Raw genomic sequence first — 16790 nt, forward strand, 5'->3', positions numbered from 1 at the left:
CAATCTTTAAGAAATTGCAGACTGTTGGACAGGCTACAAAAGAACAACTTCAATATTGCCAGTTTATCAACCAGAAGAAAACATTTCGTCATTTTTAATTGCCGTTGGACACGAGATGAGGCAGGAAGAAAGACCCAACTTGCTCTTCTCTCCATAACCCAGCTTCTTGGTACACTTTTTGGTTCATAGGTTCTCATAACGATCTTTTTCACATCTAAATACAAACCCATCTTAAGGGTTTGTTTTTACGTGTAAAAGCTTTAACCTCTCAAAACAATCCAAACACCTTCCTCTCCATGTAAACACAGAGCAGTTCTTTCTTGTGCGATTCAAGCCCAACATAACGTACAGATTCAAGGGTTCTTCATTTGGGTTTGTGCTGTATTTTGAACCTCTCTTCCTCATACCAAGTTGGGCAGCAAAGAGCTGCCAAGAAACCTGGGGCCAGTTCTACGGGTGAAAAAAAAAAAAAAAAAAAAAAAAAAAAAAAGTGTTTCAACCCCAAATCAAGGGAGGATGGGGAGGTACGTGGTAGGAAAGAGGTGAAATCCTCCCACCCGTGACAGCAGGCATCACTGTCAGGATGCTGCCTACGAAAACGGAAAGATTTTTCCCCTCTATGCAAAAAAGGGAAGCTGGTTTCTGTGAATTCAGTCTTTTATTTGCAAGAGTGAACTACTACAGAAATGTCCATCTAAATTTACTGAATCGGTATCACTTATTCTTCCAACCAAGAACCCTGGATTAGTTCCAGCCCGCCAAGCTGTAAGGCAAAAGAATTAAAATAAGTTTAAATTGCAGACTCTGTTTGACTAAGAAAAAAATGAGGTTAAAAGGTATGTTGATTTCACCCACTGAGTCTCTCCGGTGACTGTTTAGGTACACTGCAGCGTTTTCCTTTGCAATTGATACAGGTTGCTTTCCAAAGCTTTTGTATTAGGTATTATCTCCAGAATTGCTTCCCAATTGTTTTTTAAATAAACTCATTGAACAGACAAGTCAATTTGGACCTACAGAAACAGCACATTCCCGAAGAGCTCAAGATTTGCAGAATCTACCTCTCAAAAAAGGCCACTTTGAAATTAATTCTGAAAGAGTTTTGCAGTGCAGGGAGTTCCAGGAGTTTGCAAACTTAAAGTTGTTCCAGTTCTGTGTTTATATTCTTGTGCAAATTTAAACCCACTCACCCTGGCTTTTTACCAGTCTTTCACCTAACCTTTCCCAAAGGTCAAACGTTTGCAGTTTTGCTTTGCATGAGCATAGCATATTCCCTGTTACACTGGGCTTTAGGGCAAATGACTTGCAGATAGTTAGACAAATTAAGATATTTTAAGGAGAACTGAATCACTAAGAATGCACTGACAAAAACACTTGTAAAACCTGCCCGCAATTACTAACTTTTAACGCCGCAAATGACAGCGAGAGCCTGCTGGGATCTGCTGTTTGCTCAGGCCTTAGCAGCGCGTCCTGATGGGGCTCTGTATTTCAAAGCACCTGTCTCGGTGTCACCTAGCGCGAACCCAGACCAAGGTGCAACTTCCTGTGTGTTTTAAAAACAAGTGCCAGGAGGAAATGCCTACTGCTCCCCATATATGGTCAAAACTGAACTTAATGCTGAGCTTCAGCAGCCACGAATAAAACAGTACATACATTCTGCTCATGAATAATGCTGCAGAGAGTCCTCTACCAGCATGAGTTAAACTGGGCTAACTGGAGTTCAGTTCAAACACCAACGCAACTTTGAATTATTTCCATTTTCCCCCCCCCAAAAAAACAACCACCAGAAAGAAAAAAAAAAAGCCTTCCTGCATTGCATTTATCTGCCCTCCAGGTCTCTATGCCTCAAAATACACCCTCCGCATCCCTAATCCATCCCGTTGGCCACAGGCTTCCCCAGCACCACCCCATCCTCCTCCCAAGCACAGACTCGATGTGTGTTTAACCGGAGCCGAGTCCAGCCTCTCCTGTCACACCGCGCGACTGCCATGTTGTCTTCCTGCCACCAACCTACATGGTTAACAGCGGGGCTGATGTGCTTCAGGCTCTTGTGTCCTGGTTCTCCTCATACATAAGCTTTCCGTATGTATTTTGAAAATCCCAACTCAACAAGGACTATCCAAACCACCTAAAATCGTTTTCCACGCACATACACGTACAGCAGAATTATGTTTTTAGGTGTCTGGAGAAGGTGGAAGGAAGGTACAACTTGGCAGCTGCCAGGGTACCAGCCCCACATCCCTGCTCGTCCTCTCGGGTGAGGGAGATCCAACCAGGAGGTGACCTGGACGGCTGTCACCACCCTCAGGGGAAGGAGCACCTACGGGGGGGCGGGGGGCGCTGAAAGGCGCCCAAAAAGCGTCTCTATCCCCAAGACAGGGACCGATGCCAAACTGACAGCTGGACACAATCAATTTTTCCAAACACACAAGTGCAAGGCAGCAATATCTCCGCTTGCAAAGAAGACCGAGGACTCCCGTAAGCTCACGGGGGGTCCGAGCGCGCTCACAGGCACCCGATTTTTTTTTTTTTTTTTTTTTTTTTTTTTAAATTTCACCCATTTCCACCAGCCGGCAGAACCGAAGTAATTTCGTTCCGGTTCCTCCTCTCGCCACAACCCGGCCGCCCCCGCCGCGGCCGCGCAGGAGTCGCCCCTCGCCCAAACGTGGCTCTGAAAACCCCTTCCCAGCCCGGCCGCCGCCCGCGGGGGCTCGTCCCCGGTGCCCGCCCCCGGCCCTCTCCGCTGAGGGGGGCCCCGCGGCACCCCACACCCCGGCGCAGGCGCCGGGCTCGGCCGCCGCGCTGAGCCCGGGAAGGGGCCGGCGCGGCCGCCGGGGGAAGCCCCGCGCCGTCGGCCATCTCGGGAGCCTCCCTCAGGGAGGGGAAGCGCCCGCCGCCCCGCACCACCCCTTTCCCCGGTCCCCCTCGGCCCCGGGCCCGGCCGGGGAAACGCGGGAGCCCGCTCCGGCCCCACTCACCGCTTCCGTCGCACCTCGCCGGGGCGGGCGGTGAGGCCAGCGGGGGACGGCCGTGCCGCTCAGCCGCGGCCCCGTGGGGCTGGGGGCGGCTCGGCCGGGCCCGGTGGGCGCGAGAGCGAAGCCCGGGGACGCTCGGCAACGTCAGGGCGGCGGTCCCGGTGCGGCGGTGGCAGCGGCGGCAGCGGCTACCGCCCGCGGAGCATGCGCCGGGCCGGGCCCGCCCGGGGGTGGTGCCTCGTCGCGGCCGCCTCCGGGTCTGGGGGGGGCGATGGCGGCGGCGGGGCACGAGAGGGTCCGACGCTTGGCGGGGCAGGCTCTCAGAGGCCGGTGGGGACGTCCCGGCCTAGGCCGCAGCGGCGCGTCCGAAGCCCGGTTGGGGAAAGCGGAGGGGTTAAAATGGATGTGTCTCCTGGCTGGTGTAAAGCGGGTAAAGGCTTTAGCGGGCGGGGTGGGAGGCCCGCCTGGTGCCCGGGTCAGCACCCGGGGGTTTAACCGTAGGTGCTTAAAAACCATTACGTCTTCTGGCACTGCCGGGAGGGTGCTGGGGCTGCGGGGTTCTCTTCGCACCTGCAGTGCCGAGGCCATGGCCGTCATCCCCACACAGATGTCCAGTGTCTGTCATGGTGTGGGCTGAGCTGCTGGAGTACGTTGATCACAGAATCACAGGATGGTTTGGGCTGGAAGGGACCTTAAAGCCCACCCAGTGCCACCCCCTGCCCTGGGCAGGGACACCTCCCACCAGTCCAGGTTGCTCCAAGCCCCGTCCAACCTGGCCTTGAACCCCTCCAGGGATGGGGCAGCCACAGCTTCTCTGGGCAACCTGGGCCAGGGGCTCACCCCCCTCACAGCCAACAATTTCTGCCTCACATCTCATCTCAGTCTCCCCTCTTGCAGTGTAAAACCCTTTCCCCTCGTCCCATGGCTCCCCTCCCTGCTCCAGAGTCCCTCCCCAGCTTTCCTGGAGCCCCTTTAGGGCCTGGAAGGGGCTGGAAGGTCTCCCCGGAGCCTTCTCTTCTCCAGGCTGAACAACCCCTACAGCCCCGTCTCCAGCCTCATGCAGATGTGAACAAGCCAGCATAAACAACTTGGGTGTTTACACCAAAATGAGAAGACATGCACAATTCTTCCGTCTGCACAGAAAAGACATCGTTTTCTTCACTGTGGTTTCGAACTCTTGTCAAAGTCACAGGAAATGGCACAAGTGGAAGTAATATCAGTAAGAAAATGATTCAGTTCAGTAAAATTATTCCGCCCCCTTCCCACACATGCACGCATATTTGGCATTTTCTTCTGAACAAAGAGCCAATCTGCTGCTGCCTTTTGGGGAAATTGTCCTAATAGCCAAATTGGTCATTAAAAAATACGTGCCCTGGTAAATGTGCCCCCTTTTGATGTAATGGTAGTTTCACATAATTCAGGCTAATCAGAACACACTGACAGCATCTTTCTGTCAAGGTCTTCTCGTGCCCGGCAGCACATGGGTGTGCAAGTCCCTTTGCTGTTACGAAGTGTTTATACGCCAATACAGTTAATCTGTCCCAGCTCACTGAACATTTTCTCCAGGAAATTGACCCAAAGCTTTTCATTTCCCACACAGGAGCTGGGAGGCGGGGGCTGTTTGTGCATGTCCAGCTGGTTGTAGTTTACAAACTAAAGATAGATAATCATTGGTTAATTTTTCCCTCCCCCAAGATGAAACGAGACAGCCCTTCCCCACCTGTTTCCACAGCTGTCAGGGAACCAGCAGAGCATAATTTGGATTACCTTTTTCCTTTTTCCTCAGCCACATGGCATCGTTGGGTCTGGATTAACCATGCGCTGCAGGTGCACGGGAAAGCACTGGAGTCTCATTCCGTCTCTATCACTCTGGTAATCTGAACTGGGGCTGGAGAAGAGCCTGAGGTTGGAAGGAGAGAGGTCAAACCCTGCAGACGCGCGTGGCCATGCCACGGCTCTCATGGCTGACCTTTTCTTGCTCTCTTGTTCTCTGTCTCCTGTAATCTGCCTGCAGGGGCTGTGCTTCCGTGATTAGCTTTCATTCTTGCTAGCCCTTTCCATGGCTTTGACTTTGTAATGATACAATCAGTTTTTCTCGGTGAGTTTTCATGCTCAGTAACGTAACAGCTCTTTATTATTCATGCTTTACAGGCAGGTCTTGTTTCCCAGCACAGCAACTGATGCTGCGAATGTCCTTAAATCCTGAAGCTGAGCGCTGCAAATCAAAGCAAAGCCGAGGAGATGGCTGTGACGAAGGATTGCATAAGGGGCTTAGCCTGGCTGCAGCAGCTCAGAGGAGAGCAGCTTTACCTCTGTCTCCATCTAAATCAGTGCCCAGAGCTCAAGACCATGTCCAGGAATGACCCACGCTCCCAAAGGCCACGTCCTCCAGCAAGAATTAAACTCTCACGTGCTCACGCACCTCATTTTAAAAAATGGAGCTGGGTTTCTATGGCACTTTCACAGAAACTGTGTGTTCAATTCTTCCTGCGATGTGAGCTCCTTTTGCTTTTTCTCCCTAATTTCAGGACGCTGGTGTCTGCTGATTTCTACTGGTTGTTCTGTGACATATGACAGGGATGAAATCAATGTGCTTCTAAAAATTACTCCAAGAACTATGTTAATAACAGGGGAGCATTTCCAACCTATACCCAAAACGCTCTGCTTTTACCACAACATACCATCCCATGGGAAGGATGTAATTTTGTATCAAAACCTACAAAGTAGTTTTCTCTAGGGAATTAATCACATGTATTTGTAGCAGAATACGTTCTTTTGCTTATAGAGAGAATAGGTTTGCAAAGAGCTGCAGAAAAGGCCTTTGATGCAAAATAAATTTTTCTTTCCCCTGCGAGTACTGTACTGGGGTGCAGTGACAGGTCAGAAGAAATATTTTGTACCTTACATACTTCTTTAATTTGCAACTTCCAGGATGCAATGATATCCTCCACAAAATAAATGGCAAAGTACAGATGACTGGACTTGACCATCTTGGTATTTGTGAATTAAAAACCAAACTAAATTCAAACAAATTCTCTCTTGTAGCCTTCTTCAAGAAGGGGCGGGGATGGATGCACAGATTTCCCCTTACCTGCCTGCTCTGCAGTTTGGTTTTCAAGCTTCCAGAAACCAAACTTCACCTTTGGCTCTGAAATGGCGATGCTTGCACACTACTTTAGACAATGTAGATGTTTAGAAACCTTTTTTTTCATGGCATTTCAAGATACAGTGAGGGGCCCTGCATACAGTAAACTGCTTTAAATCACCAATGCTGTCAGCTTGGGATTGACCGGACCTTTACATAAATGTGATTGAACACTATCTAAGTGGTTTCAGTTTGTCATTGATTTGTTCCCGGCAGTACTTCTGGAGCCTGATTCTTCTCATACCTACTAGCAAAAATCAGGAGGAGGCAATGAAGTCACAGGCACTGCGTCGTGTGTAAAATGGGCCGCTGACTTTCAATGGCAGCAATTACTTAAACTGTAATAGTGTTAGAAAGTGTTCTGAGAATAATTCTCTGTGCTCTTCTGCAGAGTGTTGGGCTACGTTCAGTGCTGCTCAAATTAGAATTTATTCTTTAAATTATTTTTTTTTTCCCCAAAAAGAAAAAACATCCTTCCATTTTTATCTCCAGGAAAAAAAGTGGGCGTTACAAAGGAGAGCAAGTGGAGCATTTTTTCCTTGAGATCAACAAAACTGATCTTTTCACGTAGAGTTATTTTTTCTAACACAGGGAGCAGAAGCTGTTCTCAGCGGGATCCACGCGGGGTTTCGTTCACGCCGTGGCCGGAGCATGGGGAGCAGTCGGGACACCAGGGCGGGAGGAGCAGGTACCAGGCAGCGTGGGGTTGGGTCAGGCGAAGTGGGTCACACAGCAACAACCTTGGGTGCTCCAGACCACCCGTTGGGTGGGTGTTGTGGGTGAATTCACCCTGCACCCTCCTCCCGGTCATGTCTGCCCATCAGCCAAGTGGATAGCACTGTACACCATCACTGTGCGCTATCTTAGAGACAGCGCAGCCCCCGGATACTGCAGCGATGGGGTGGGACCTGCCAAGGGGTAGCTGTATAAATAGATATGCAAGCGCACAAGTTCTTTCATCTGATCTGTTGCTGAATTTATCTTAAACTTCCTGTGCGTGAAACTGTGTTTGTGACACTGTTTTCAGAGTGCTTGTCCCTGCTTGAAAAAGCAAGTGAGAGAATTTATTTTGAGGCATCAGGAATGTGTGAATTGCTTTCTCATAATTAACTACTAAATATGGTGCTCAACCCTTTTTTTTTTAAGCTAAGTGGGGATTCTAATGATCTCAGTTTGGGGAAGGAGAGGGACCTCATGTCCATAATCCAAGTTTTCTTTGCAAAAAAAAAAGATTAAATTTTGCCCATCCAAAGCAGTCCTTGTTCTGAGGGTGCTGTGGCAGCTGCTGCTGAAAGCCAAGCAGTGGGGGGATTTCCTGCGCAGGGCTGAAGCGAGCTGAGCGGCGTGTAGGAGGTGTAACATGTAACTCCATTTCCCGACTTTCCTGGCCAGGGGCTGTAGTTCGCTTGCTTTTCTCCACGCTCAGCGGCATGGAGATGCTGCCACCGTGTCTCAGTCCTGCATCAGGCATGTTCGTGTTGCTGCTTGCCTTCATTGTCTGTTTTTCCCCTGTTGCCACCCTTCTGTTTCCTCATTGTGCTCTTAACAAACCAAACCAACAGCATTATTTGCATTTTTTTTTCCAGATACCACTGCTGAAAAATATACCTTGTGTTCACTTGTGAAGCAGAAACTGGGTTTGTGTAGAGTTGTAGAGCAGCTGCAATGGATGGAGTTATACCAGTTTGCAGGTGGCACACTGTAACCACTGCAGTCTAACTCTGGTTTCTTGTCCCAGCCATCGCTGCTCTGAGATGGAATGCAGCAGGGTGGTGGTGATGGTCGTAGTGGTTATGTTGGTGCTCATGGTGGCCAGCTCCGAATCCCACTTCTAATTCCCCCTCCACTGAAGTCAGCCTCATTCGGTGACCACCTTTTTATTGTGCTCTGAGCAGACTAACAAAATATGCAAAGACAAATCAATACTCAGAACCTCAAATGCATTTTCTTCAGCTCATCTGCTCTCCAGTGCGGCTGTCTCCAGAAGGACGAGTTTGGTGCTGGCACAGTTCACAGGTACCCACTTGCCGCCTGTCTGTCTGCCAGCCACACCACTACAGCTACAAGCACTTGCTTATATACTAGCTCCGTGTATGTGTGCATATATATATATACACACGTGTGTGTATATAACCCAGAAAAAGCTCTATGTGCAACTGTTGGCTTTTATAAGGGCAAGTCTAGCACTAACTGGAACTGGAGGTGGGTCTGCTGGTGGGGAGGGATGAAGCAGAGCAGCAACCTCAACCAGAACAATAATTAAATGTTTTAGGACTGGAAATGCCATGTTTGTCACCAAAGCCTTGCTATAATCATACACAACATTGACTCACGTCCCTCACGGTCCACAGATCACAGAGCTTGTTTACATGGCTGGGGGCATTTCTCAGGTCAATGTCCAGCATCTGAGGCCAGGTGCCCCTCTCTCTTCCAGGAGAACACACGTAACCTGTGTTCTAAAATCTTTAACGGATTACTAGCAGTCACGATATACAGCCTTGCTTGGACAACTTCCAAAGCACATTCTGTTGCTGCTGGGTTTCTCACGTCTACTTTTGGAAACTACATCTCCTTGGTGCTCTTTGCTACCAAAACCGTCTGTGCTGGTGCTGCCCTTCTGAGTCCAGCCCTCAACTCAATTCCTTGAACCTTCCACCACCATCAGCCCCAGGTTGGTCCCAGCAGCAAGGATGAGACCCAAGGATGGTGTCTTCTTGGGTGGGGCAACACGATGGTGTTGGGATGGGGCCCATGGCTCTGTTGTCCATCCGCCAACACCTCCAACGGGAATCATTTGCTCTCTCACAGACTTATTTTTAGGCAGGAGGAATCCGAGCTTGTGCAAATGTTTAAACACATGTCTCTCTTGAATTATTCAGTGTACTTTCCCTGCTTCTGGAGTTAATTAAAATGGAGGGCAGTCGATAGCAAGCTCTCACGTTCACCATAAGGAGGAGGCAGCAAACTGGCAGAGGGAGAGCTGATAACCACCTGCCCTCCCCACCCCTCCAGCACCAGAAGCTGCCACGCTGTAACCACTGTAACCACCCAGCAGCGCCAGAGCACCAAATCTTGATGAGCTTGACTTAATTTAAGGGGATGGGTGTGTGCACAGTGCTGGGGACATGTCCTCAGCTACGGTTGAGGTTGCCGTGCCTGATTTCAGAAGATCCAGGCAACCATCCAAACCAAGAGCTGCGTCCCTCCCAAGCAGCATCATGCCTTTTTTTCTGTTTTCTGCTACAGTTGAAGGAGGCTTTTTCCAGGGTCAGATGCACATCCCTGTCTGTATCCCTGTATCAAACAACGCAGACCAAGTGCAGCTCTTGTCCTCTTGAAGTCAATGAGGAACTTGAGATGGGGACCAGAACTTCACCTATGATCTGCAGTACAGGTCCAAGCCACAGCCCTTTGGAGTGAACAGGAGTCTTTCCTCTGGCTCCAGCAGTGCTTGTAACAGAAGCTTCTAACATCAGCCCAACATAAATGCATGATCTCATGTAAGAGTATGTTAATCCACACATAGATCCGTGCCCTTCTCCTGCTCCTGTGAAATGTGATGAAGAACAAATTATGTACCAAGCTGCACAATCTTGACTTTACCACCTGCCCAAATACAGAAATGATAGTAGTAACTCTGATAACATACCACACTGAAACACGCAGTTCCTGATGAGTATTTTTGCCCCCAATCAAAGTCACAGTTTCCCCGTGTGAATCAAGCTAATGACAAAAACACAGGGTTTACATATTATCCAACAGCTCAGCTAGTAGCTGTCCCAAAAACATGAGGTACAGGTCAGAAATATTTTATGCAGAAAGGAGAAATGATGGTGTCATCCTCTGCTCACACAGTACTCCTGGGGATTACTTCTTCCGGTAACAGGCACGCGTAATTGCCATTACTGTTACTGCACAGTGTCTGCACTGAGTGGAAAAGGAACCCTCACCTGGAAACAGGAGTTCTCGCTCGTAATCACAGCACTCCACTGACAATAGCAAGAGCAGGAATGCAGCTCCAACACATCGATCTGATTTTACTTTAAGAAAGTGAAAAATTTTACCATGGTTGAGCTGAGCATATCTGTTATGAACGAGTAATGTTGAATTCTCGTTACGCTCATGAAATTTTGCAGACAGGGTGCTCTGACTGAGCAGCTTTTGGTGCTGGCACGCCAAGATACCTCTGCACCTGAAGAAAAAACAACGCTGCATGGCTGAGCTGGTGACATTCCCGATCACACAGGAACTTCACCAGAGTATTCATCAGCTTGGTTTTTTCACTCTACTTCGTCCAACATCTCCAGGCTCACATTCAGAAATTGCTTAACCTGACCTAAAGCCAAGTTACATTCTGGTGCATCTAATATTTGCAAATATCGGGACATTGCAATTAGGCTACTTGATTTGTAAAGATGTTTAATCAAGAAGGCTTGGGTTAAAGTTCAAGTGCTCCGTGCTAGCCAGAGACGATTTGAATGAACGGTAATTAAAACACAGTCTGATTCATATGGGGCACTGCTGGACTTTGAAACGATGACTGCGTGCTTGAAACTCTGTTGGGAAGGATTCTTTTTATTTTAGTACAATTAAAATGAAGCTTTTTGGTACCGATGCTTCACGCTGAACAGTAACAGAAAGTCACATTTTTTTAAAAAAGCATTTTGGGAAAAGGCAACATCTTCACCTGGTTTCAAGGCTGAGTGCTAGCAGACAATGGAAGTCTTTTATCCCGCGGTTGTCAGAAGCTGATAGCAGCTGGCCAGCTTGCTCGGAGCAGAAACTTCGACCCGTAAAAGGACAATTTGTGGATGAGAGCCAAGAACAGAACAGCCATTCTTGTCTGTAGCCACGCAGCCCCAAAGAGACATCGCAGGAGCAGAACTGCTGTTCTTCTCATGCAAGACGTGGGTGGGAAGCCGACGGCCTCCAGATGGGAAAAGGGACTTTCCTGATGAAAAAGCCTGAGAACCAGCAGGTCAGAACAAATCCATCTGGAATGACAGCTGAGACGTGTCACCAGAAAATTGCCTTGCCTGGGGATCAAACCCATAAATTACAGAAAGTTTTAACAGAAAATGGATGGTCCTCTGAGACTTTAGTTTTGAGCAAAAAGTGGTGTGATGTATCACTGTATGCGTGTTGTTTACATCTTGCTTTAACACGGTTCGTGGGAGGAAGTGCTTCGCTGCCAAAAGACTTGATAGTTGCATTATTCGCATGTAGCAATATTTAGACATAGCAAACCCACCAGTATTTATAATAAGTCTGTCCCATTATGATATCAGTAGGAAGCTACAGGAAAAAGAGATGGACTCTACATCCGCTGAGCTAGAGAGGGAGATAAAGGCTCCGAGCAAATCTGATCGGAGAGGTGTTGCTTTCAGGCACAGACAGCGTTTCAGTTCCTGTCCCATGCCAGAGCTTGAAGCTGTACTTGTTGTAACAGGAAACGAGAATCGCAATCTGAAGCCAGATGCACATATCGCTCGAACAGGCTCTTTGCTCTCTTTCCCCAGTCCTTGACATGTGCTGCAGTACACCGCCAGCAGCTTTGCTGCACGTCCCACTGCGTAAGTCAGGTTGGTCATTAACCCTCAAACGTGACCCAAGGCTGAGTAGGTGAGGAACCTTATTCCTTGGACCTGGTCCATAACAAACCTTGTATCTGCCTCTGAGCAGTTATCTTATTTCCCGTGGGAAGGACAAGAACTTTTCGGTTTCTAGTACAAGTCAGCATCCTGACTATATTCATCGGTGAACACCCAAAGCCCTGCTTTGGGTGGCCGGGAGGACCTGGCTGAAGGCCACACTACTTCCCGCTCCAAACTCCACTGCCACCTGCCTTTCTCCCAGGAAAGGGGACATGCATTCCCTTAGCACTTGCTGGCTCCTAAAATGACAGGAAAAATAGCTAAAAAGAGATGAAACCCAGCCTCGGCCAGCCTGCAAGCCTACAAACGCTCCCCACCCCAGGACCTCACAGCCCCTCTTCTCTCCCGTTCATCCTGTAACCAGAACAGGAGTGTGGCACGGCATGTAAAGGAGCACAGGCGTGTTGCTGTCATAGGGCCAGGGGCTACCACAGCCGCTGTGCTGTGGGAGATGTCCACCTCTCCTTTTTGGGATGAGCATATTCCTGCCCAGGCCAAGGGATCCCTGCAGGACTTGGAAACGGGCAGAGAGGAAGCTGAGGGTTGACTCTTCTCAGGTTTTAATCTGTCTAGAACTTAAAACTCTTGGTAGCAGGATGTCTTTTTTATCATTTGCAGAGTTTCTGGTACAAGAGAGTCCTCCTCCAGAACCAGATCCATGCCACTATCATAACATCAGTAATAATTTCCCCCATTTAAATGACGCACACTGGCAAAACGTTCCATCGTGGCTGTACAACACTGACCCTGTCTGGGCCCACAGAAACGGCCAGCAGCATGGTCTGGCAGAAACGCCTTCCAGTAAAGAGGACTGGAGAAATAACATAAACCGTGTAATTGCCATCTTGGAGCAGACCGCTGGTGGAGCTGATCCCCATCCTCTCCCTGGAGCAGCGAGCGGCAGCCGGGGCTGCACAGGGAAGCACAGGGCAAGGCCCTGGACAGTCATGAATCATCCAGCACAGAAAGAAGTTTTCTAAACACCACTGGGTTAATGACCACACTTAACATCGGTATCACGAATTAATTGTGACCTCTGGAAATTGCTGCATTAGCCTCGGCAGCCTGAGGGCCATACACTTCCACGGAGGGATCTGGGGAACAGGTACCGCACTAACATGTCTTCAAGTCTTTGCTTATTTTATGAAAAAAATCCCTGGGGTTTCCCACTCTCCAGCACTACCCAGCCCACGGGGCCCCTCTGCTGTCGCATCCCAGCACTGCACCCTGGCCCCGCTCTCTGCACCCTCTGTCTCCCTGCTCCACCAAGCCAGGGACAGATACACCCTCAACCCTCCAGCTCCCACCACTTCATTCACGTGGCACAAAAATCAGACAGCAGGTTCCCCGAAGACCTCGACCTTTCCATGTCTTTTGATGAAATTGCTACAGAAGTTACCCAGGAAATTTGCAGTCTCCCAGCTGCCGGGGCAGAGAAGCCCCAAGAAAACCCTGCAAGGGGCTGCACCAGCTGCATCACCCCAGTGCGCCTGAAATGACCTGCATCGCACCATCTATTTCCATGTATTGAAACATACAGAAAATGAGTTAGAAGACTAGTTAGCCAAGACGGTGGTATCTTTCCCAAGAAGTATTAAAAAAATACCTTAAAAGGGCTTTGTTTTCTTGATTGCTACAGTCATTTCTGTTTGTTCTGGTACCAAGTATTACTTGCTGACCTGCACCTCCACTCTCATACCTCACCACGCTGCGCAGGACCCTGCTTTCTGAACCATTTTTGAAGTTTTCCAAAGCACAGCGTTTCTGGAAGATGTTCCAAAGCAAAACAGTCAATTAACAGGCAAACTCTCAATAAAGTATAATATTTTATTCAAATAAAACATTAAGTTTTCTTAACCTTCGGCTTTTATGCAAAGGGGTACACGTAAAAGGAGTACACTCCACTTCAGCAGGACACTGCGCTGTATACACGTCAGTCTGTCTGTCTGTCCCCAAGGCACAGAGGACCGGCGGCACGGGGCCCCGTGAAGCTCAGATGGCTGCCATCCTTCAGTTATCACAGTACTGTACCTTTACAAGAGACAGCATCAGCACTGTGATAACTGAGCCAGGGCAGCCTGTCAGTCATTGCGGCCCCTCCGCAACACTGCCAAGCCCAGCAGGCACCTCCTCTGTCTCCGCATCCCGTACGTGTCTCAAAAACCACGCATCGCCCCAAGAGATACCCAGATGCCAGGTGAAAGGCTCAAGGGCATTTAACAGAAGTGGCTTTGCATCTGAGGTTTCAGTCCAGAAAATTATCCAGATAATTAGTGCCACCTTAACGACCACAGTGGCTTCTGCAATGCACCTCCAAGTGTTTTTAAGTACTAGCTTCTTCTGGCCAAATCCACCAATGCTGGATTTAATAAAGCAAGGGGTAATTAACCACTCTACAGATATCACTAGAGAGAATGGGGGCAGCCCTTTCTCCCCCTTAAATTTACCAGAGCTAGAAATAAGCATTTGGTTTAGGCTACTTCAGTACTGAATGTCACGAACCAGACAGTCAGTGGGTACAATGGCAGAGAGCCAGGTAAGTTACTGGAGCTCCACCGCTTGCGACAGCCAAGGAGCGGGCTCATTGACAGTGCGAATCCCAGGGTAGCACCACGCCGTGACCATGCTGCACGGAGCCTGCCAGGCCTTCGCCAGCGGAGCGGGCTGCCGGGTGGCGGAATTTTACAGCACTGTGAGCACATTCAGTCAGGCTTTACAGGAGTTTGTATCGCAGATGCCCATTCCTATGCCTACCGATGGCTTCGAGGGGAGCAGGCAGCTGCCTCCGCAAGGGACTGCCGCTGGAGTCAGCAGAAGAGGGGCCTAAAGGCTTGAGGTGCTTCAAGTACACAGCTGGCATTTTTAGGTCATAAGATCCACACACAAAATTGGGAAATAAACAATTCTGCAGCAAACTAGTTAAATTACAAGCTTACATCAACCTATGTTTTACCCCTCCTTTTTTTTCTTCCCTAAAAACACATATTGTTTTCAATATGTGATCAGGAAACTTTCTACACCCCACATCCTTTGGTTAAGGCAATCAAATACATAAAGTTCTGAAATTAGTTTAAAAAACACAACGGTTCTACATAGAAAAAGTTACTGTGTTATTACATTTTTAGAAACAAGTTCATTTATGACGCTGATGGACTTCACCAGTACAAATCGCTTTCACATTTCTACCAGGAGGGAGCAGAAACTCCAGAAGTGGTGTAACACTCTAAACTTACCGGGAAAAGAGCATGTCCCAAGATGTTACGGAGACTGTTTTTAAAAGAGAAATACGTAACGCTCCACTCAATCCAGCTATCAAAACGGTGTCTTACAAGTTTTTAACTCAAGAGGGCAATGGAGAGACAAATATGAAGTATCTGAGGAGAAGCACGCAGTAGAAAAAAATACTTGTACATTTTAAAACAAACTACAAACATACATTACATAAAAAGGGGACAGTCAACAGATTATGCAATACTGACGTACGATGACACAGATGACTTGAACATATATCCCAAAACTCGCAGATTTACCACCATTTGTAGATTAATCATTAAAGAATCCGCTGTTGCTAGGAAAAAAAACAACAACAAAAGTTGGTAAAAAAATATGAATAAATTCTGTACATACAACAGTGACTTTTGAAAAGAAAGGAAGCTGCCTAACTCATGAACCATTCGCTCTCACTTTGAGGTGTTTCTACACCACCATTACTACTCCAGTAGAAAAATTCTACTGATTTCAGTAGAATGGCATAGATGTAGGATGGGGAATCCTACATTTCACAGGCTGAAGTGATAAGACAAGAATCAGTTTTATAGTTCAAGTATGCCTTGACCGCTGTTTCAAGATGTTATTCTGTGCTCCAGCAGTTACTATTAAGCTATTTAAAGGGAGAAGATATGTGACCGCCAAGGTGAGAGGTGGCAAAGATGCCATTTTCTCTAGAGAGGACGTAGCTCTTACTCCAATATAAATATGGTTTGTCTCCCTGCACCCAACACGCGCACTGATTTTTGCTTTGCTTCCATCAGACTGAAGATTCACAGACCTGATATAAAAAGCCTAGGCAGGTTCCCCATTATTATCTGACAAAGCCCCTTTTTAAGCAAAACCCACATTAGTTTTGGAGCCTAGTGCACATTTTTGTTGTTGCTAAGGCATTGCTTATTTCCACACGCTTCTTAGAAATATACAGTTTCCAGTGTTTGCTGCCGGTTCTCGCTTTTGAAAGCCTTGTAAGTTTGTCTGGCTGGTTTTTAAACTCCAGTTCCACCTCCTGCCCCTTCGGGCCTGGCGATTCTGTGTATTTTTTTTACTTGTTTCGTATGAACTGAAATTCCTTTAGCATCACACCGATGGAATTACTGATGTGCCCTGAACTGCAACTCGCAAGGCTTGTGACTCTATGCGCAGGTTCTAGAATGATTTGGGCTGGAAGGGACCTTAAAGGCCACCCAGTGGCACCCCCTGCCCTGGGCAGGGACACCTCCCACCAGCCCAGGTTGCTCCAAGCCCCGGCCAACCTGGCCTTGAACCCCTCCAGGGATGGGGCAGCCACAGCTTCTCTGGGCAACCTGGGCCAGCGTCAAGTATCTTCGAGCACTACAAGCCACTCTCGCCCTGCCTCTGCAGAAGCCTGCGAGGCGCGCAGGCAGCAAACCCGATTTCCATCTTGCTTAGCGGCCCTTTTAACCAAAATCTGTAGAAGTAAGAGGAGGGGGGGAAAAAAAAAAAAATAAACGGCAAGTTATGCGGATACAGCGGTCCGACGGGCGATTTTACACGGCTTCCGTGGTGGAGGCTGCGTTTAAGGAGGTCGCCGGGCCACCCCACCATCTCCCTCCCAACTTTCCCCTCAGCCGCCCCTTCCCGAGCGGCCACCACGGCCTGAAGCCGCCGAATTCTCCGCACGACGGCGGGAGGGAAACCGGGTCCCCATTCCCCCACACGCACACACGCCCCCCCAACACACCGCCACACTCACCGTCCGGAGCGCTGGAAGCCACCTGAGGAAAGGGG

At 48.7% G+C, this 16790-nt stretch overlaps 1 protein-coding gene and 1 long non-coding RNA gene across 3 annotated transcripts in view; both read right to left on the reverse strand.

The window, feature by feature from the left end:
• Positions 1 to 3162, reverse strand: part of JAK1 (Janus kinase 1) — a 65709-nt gene extending 62547 nt beyond the window's left edge. For both annotated transcript variants that reach the window (XM_054212818.1, XM_054212817.1), the window contains exon 1: positions 2976 to 3162. The gene's annotated coding sequence lies outside the window, so the exon portion shown is untranslated. The remainder of the gene's footprint in view (positions 1 to 2975) is intronic.
• A 5221-nt stretch (positions 3163 to 8383) lies between these two features.
• Positions 8384 to 16790, reverse strand: LOC128914169 (uncharacterized). The gene is made up of 2 exons (XR_008468210.1): positions 16756 to 16790; positions 8384 to 11153 (listed from the first exon to the last, which is right to left on the reverse strand). It is a non-coding gene; the product is annotated as an uncharacterized LOC128914169 (long non-coding RNA).

The sequence above is a fragment of the Rissa tridactyla genome, chromosome 8 (genome assembly GCF_028500815.1).
Source record: "Rissa tridactyla isolate bRisTri1 chromosome 8, bRisTri1.patW.cur.20221130, whole genome shotgun sequence".
NCBI lineage: Eukaryota > Metazoa > Chordata > Aves > Charadriiformes > Laridae > Rissa > Rissa tridactyla.